General features: G+C 36.7%; 2 protein-coding genes across 2 annotated transcripts in view; one reads left to right on the forward strand and one right to left on the reverse strand.

The window, feature by feature from the left end:
* LOC106875905 (ATP-dependent RNA helicase DHX33-like) overlaps window positions 1–6,037 on the forward strand; it is a 69,611-nt gene that overhangs the window by 35,082 nt on the left and 28,492 nt on the right. The gene's annotated exons all lie outside the window — the stretch shown is intronic.
* LOC106875891 (uncharacterized) overlaps window positions 1–6,037 on the reverse strand; it is a 45,502-nt gene that overhangs the window by 714 nt on the left and 38,751 nt on the right. The window lies entirely within an intron of this gene.

Genomic DNA, 6,037 nt, shown 5'->3' on the forward strand with positions numbered 1-6,037 from the left:
GAGAACAGTTAAAATATGTTTTATTAATATATTAGATGCTTTAACCGGTTTCAGTTTACACTGATTTTCAAAAAGTTGAAATAGAAAGATGTGGCTTATGTCACAGCTGTCTTGCTTCTGACTAATGTTTGAAGTTTGCTTCTGTTTTTATAGGGAGTTCATGGCTCTAATTAGTATATGTTTTGAACAGGATTTGATTAGTAGAGAATAGTCACATGACTGGTCTTAGAACTTTTTGTAGGTTCCCCACTACGTCTGTTAGTATCAAGTGACAATGTTTGGCATCGTTAGTTAAGACTTTCACAGTTGACTGAACAAAGTTATCAACTTAATCATGTGTTCGTTCTCTACAAACACTTGACAGAAAACATTCAGAGCATTCTATTTTTCCTCTATTTCTACCTGTGTGGAATAAAATCACTTTGTTTTCTATATATATACATACATACATACATATATATATATATATGTATATATATATATGCACGTATATATATATATATACGTACACACACACATATATATATGAATACATTCACACACATATACATATATACACACATATATGTATGCACACATGCATATATATGTGTGTGTGTTGACCAGACCATCAGATGTTATACATCGCTGGTCACATTGTGCTTTGAATTCTTTCTTGATTGCACTCTTATATTCCGTTTAACTCAATTGTTCTGTCATCCTGGAAGCCTTTTAAGTGGTCATTTCCACTTTCTTGGATGCCTCATGGCAACTGTGCAGGTTCACTTGTTGTGTGTCTGTGCACCTTGTGACTTGTGCAGCGTGTTAGGACTTGAGCTTTCACTCCAGTCCATTCCCAGATTACTTTATTCCAGTTCTGCTCTCACAATGATATTCCAAGTATGGATCTTTCTATGGCTCTTTGAGTCATTGCCAATCAATGTGCTTCCTTCTTTGTAGTAACTTATGTCTCACTTGCATAAAAGAGCAGTTAGAATGATGCCATTGAACAGAATGGCATATTCATACGCACACTTGCATACATGCACATACACACACACACACACATATGTATATATATATATATATATATATATATGTGTGTATGTATCATAAATATATAGGGATTGACAGTAACCTGCTTCTCCAACATCCTGAGAATTCAGAAATAGCAGCCAAAGAACTACTGATTCCAAAACTACAAATTATTACTCTAAATTGATAGCGATTGGCTGCTATTTCTGAATTCTCAGTATGTTGGAGAAGCAGGTTACTGTCAATCCCTATATATTTATGATTATAAATGATTTTTACCGAAAAGGTTTTTTCATACTGAGCTACCCGGCAAAATTGTTAATTTTATTACTAATTGACGATTCCCTGCCCTGCATATCTATATATGTGTATGTATATAGGTTATGTAACATATAGGCTATATGTTACATTAACACACCTAAACTATGCACAAATGGTGACAATGCAATCATTATTAACTTGCTGTCTTAATCAGCATTTTTTTTTGCTGCAATTCCATTCACGAAAATATATTCATTCCATTCACAGAAGGTGCCATTTCTTTACCACTACATAATGAATCTTTGGCACTCCTCATTATTTTTCTAATATCATTAGCAATCAACACTCTATCAATCTTCTTTTGTTTCAAGGTAGGGGGTGATTTATTACTTTTTTTTTTACTTAACTAGGCTCAAACAGGTTTTGGCTGGTTTTCATATAACTATGTTATCTCTATTGCTGGTGATATTTGATACTTCAAATTCCCCAAATATTCTTCTAATTAGTGTTTAAGTTCCTATTTTAGCCTCATATACCAATTTTATAATGTTTACCTTCAGTTTTCTATTTCCATGTCTGCACTGAATGTTACATGATTTTCTGTAACAAGGAAACTCTCTCTGGTTCCTTGAATTACTGCAAATCACCTTCAAATCATACCCTACTTTAAGAGGGAAAGTTAAACGAATGTATTTGATGTTGTTTCAGATACACTAAACAAGCAGTTCTCAACCATTTTTTGCCCATGGACCCTTTTGACTCATATATATGTGTGTGTGTGCGTGTATGCACATCTATGTTTGTGTATGTGCGTGTGTTTGTTCCACCTTGTCTTGACACCACATGATAATGGTCAACGTGTGGTACTGTCATACAAACTGTCCTTCATCCCCAATCTCTCTTGGAAACAAGTGAGGGTTGGCAACTGGACGAGTATCTGGCTGTAGAAAATTTGTCTCAACAGATTCTGTCTGACTCACACAAGCATGGAAAAAGTGGACATTAAATGATGACGATAATTACAAACTGGACAGGTCTTAAAGTTGCATAAACAGACACAGTCTTTAACCCTTTTGCTTCCAAACCATCTGAGACCATCCCTGGTTCTATCGTACAAATTCCTTGTTTTAAAGTCATCAACATCATTGTTTAATGTCCATTTTCGATGCTGGCATGAGTTGGACAGCTTGACAGGACCTGTCCAGACTCCAGTCATCTCTAGTGGCATAGTTTCTATGGCTGGATGCTTTTTCTAATGCCAACCACTTTACAGAGTGTACTGGGTGCTTTATACGTACCACCAGCATAGGTGTGTCCACACAGCACTGGTACAAGTGCATTTTACATGGCACCGGAACCTGTGAAGGACAATCTATATGTATGGATGGCAGTGATTTTACTTGGCTTGATGCATCTTCTCAAGTACAACAAATCACCACAACTCCCAGTTCATAGTCGTTTCCTCAGTGAGGCCCAATGTCCTTGTTCTAAACTGATTTACATACAAACCATCAATCAAAATATCCTGTTTGTTTATATTCCAAACCACAGTTTAACCCTTCAGCATTTAAACCAGCCATAATTCTACCTGTTTTGCATTCAAAATGGCTAGATTTGGTCTCTTACACCTATCCTACCATGTCATTTTAAAAATAAATATTCACGTCATCAAAAAAAAAATTTTTAAGCTATGAGATTATACTTGATTAATTCCAAACAATGTGAATAAATAAGCTCTACATCTAAATGGTAATAACGATGAAGTTATTTTACTAAATTCTTCATTATTTTCAAAATGAATTGAAATAAAAGCAGGGTATTTCAACAGAAATATGGTAACAAAAGAGTTAAATAGTAGATGTGTGTTTGTTCCTTATTGTTATTCGCATGTCAAATTCAGGAGTGATGTGTTATTGGCAACGAGAATCACAGAATGTGCTTTCACAGCAGATATCACATTGAATAATTATTAGAATTATTAGGATCTCCAAAAAAATGCAGAATAAGTTCTGTGGTTATGAAATCTTGAAAATGGTAATGAATATTTCTTATATTGGCAGAAAGCCATATATTTATGGAGTAGGATAGAGTTACTGAAAATTATTTTGGTTAAAATCACATAAAGTAGGAAAGTGTTACTGTTAGCAGATTTTACTCACACACACAGATATATATATATGTGTGTACACACACAAACACACACACACACACATGCACACACACACGCACGCACACACACGCACACACACACACACACACACACACACACACACACCGAAAATAGTTGCCTATACAATTGCTGTAGTGTGAAACTTGAATCTTGAGAAAAAGGATGCAGTTTAAATAAATACTATACTCTACACCATATATTGAGTACCCTTTTTCCTTTTTTGTCTATAAATTGTTACATTTGAGTGTGTGAGGAAGTGAGGGTGTGTATATATATATATAATATGTGTGTGTGTATATGCATGCATTTGTATATACGTGAATATATTTATGCATGTTGTATATGTCCATATATGCACATACACACATATGTATTTCAGATAATATTAAGATATCTTCATAATTTAGCTCTGAAGTACAAAAACTGATTTATTTAAATACAGATATAATCAGGTTTGGTTGAGAAACACAAGATAACAATCAATGAAGTTTGGAACCCTGTCCATTTCACACACTGCACAATGGTCATTTCTCCATCCATTGTTTAATATTATACCTCTTCCTCACTTCCTACTTTCGCTCAAGGAAAAAGCACATACAGATATGTTATGGGTTTTCAGTTTCTGACTACCAAAGCCACTCACAAGGCTTTGGTTGGCCCAGGGCTATAGTTGAAGACAAGGTGCCCACAGTGCCACAAAGTGGGATTAACCCTTTAGTGTTTGCATTATTCTGCCAAAATTAATGCTTTTTCATCCACATTGTTTTGAACTAATCATGCATTATCTTGTAGCTATGAGACTTCGTTGAAGTCGCTGTTAATCTTTTAAACAATATTGTAGGGTTGGTGTGAGAGACCATATCTGGCCAGTTTGAACATAAAACAGGCAGAATACTTTTGGCGGATATGGCTGGTTTAAATGCTAAAGGGTTAAACTTGGAACCGTGTGGTTGGGAATCAAACTTCTTACCCCACAACCATGTATACATAGAGCTTTCACACTGAATACAGTCCACTAGTTGCAGATATGATCAGCAAGGATTGAAACAGGATTAACCCTGCAAACTAATTACTAAGAATTACTACAAACACACTTCTTGAGGTATTGAGCTCTGTGATTTGCATGTGGAAGCCTTGTTCTTATGAGCAACAAATATATGTATGTGTGTGGGTGGGTGTGTCACATGATCACATGACTGACCAGGCTATCAGATGTTGTTACACATTGCTGGTCACAATGCGCTTTTTGCATTGTTTTAGCCTTCAAATAATGCTACCCCACTGGCTAGGTGAGCAGGCCAACAATCCCTGTTGATCAAAGGGGGACTGGAGCAACGTGAAATGAAGTGTTTCGTTTAAGAACACAATGTGCCACCCAGCCAGAGAATCAAATCCATGATCTAGCGATTGTAAGTGCAACAGCCTGACCAACTAGGCCCGTGCCTTCATGGGTGGATGTGTAAGAAAGAAAAGAATGAACAGTGACAATTCAGGGAAGAAAGGACTTTCTGGATGCAAGACAGCCTTTCCTGTGATGATGCAATGATAAAATGTAGCCAGGACACACTGTAAAGTAGTTATTTTATAGGACAGGCATCCAGCTGTAGAAATCTTATCAAAGATGTTAGCACATAAGGCAGACATGATCCCCAACTTGTCTGAGGGGGCAATACTTCCAAATAAGAACTAATTTGGATTATAAGGATCTGACCAAGACAAGACAGCAAGGAAAGATTAATATGAAATGATGATGATGATGCTACAGATGCACACACGCACATAGCAATATAGTTTTCTCTCTGATTCAGCTCCATATTCTCTCTCCCACACACTTCTCTTTAGCACATTACCTCATGCTTTCTCATCTGTCTTTATTTGTACGGTATAGATAGCACTGGCTTATACATGCATGCACACACACACGCACACAACATATATACACATCCATATACATTTACATTTCTGCACACAACACATTGGCACAAACACTAAAACGGATACATGATTACATGTGTACACAACCCACACTTCCACAAAAAACTTACACGCATGCAAAGAAGCACATCTGCAAACATGCTTTCTTACTTACACACACACACACTTTTCATATAGCAACCCCTCCTTTTCTATGTATAGATATGACTAGCTTTAGTACAAATATACTTAAATGTTTTTTCTACTCCCTTCTTCCACCATTGGACCCCTCTCATTCATTGTTAGTAAATGTTGATTTAACCACACTTCTCCCTGATACCCCTCCCTACTTTGCAGCACACATGTACACACACACACATCATCATAATTTAATATCCGTTTTTCATGCTGGCATGGGTGAGACACTTTTAACAAGAACTGGCCAGCGGAAGAGCTGCCCAGGCTCCATGTCTGTTTTGGCATGGTTTCTATGACTGGATGCCCTTTCTAACACCAACTCCTTTATAGAGAGTACTGGGTACTCCTACATAGCACTGGCATGGCTGCTTTTACGTGGCATTTGTACCTACGAGCCCGCAAGGTTAGGAATGCTCAGCTGAAGAGGGATGCAGGGGACATACCTGTATGCAAGGATGACCACATATATATATATATATA

The sequence above is a fragment of the Octopus bimaculoides genome, chromosome 21 (assembly GCF_001194135.2).
Source record: "Octopus bimaculoides isolate UCB-OBI-ISO-001 chromosome 21, ASM119413v2, whole genome shotgun sequence".
NCBI classification, from domain to species: Eukaryota; Metazoa; Mollusca; class Cephalopoda; order Octopoda; family Octopodidae; genus Octopus; species Octopus bimaculoides.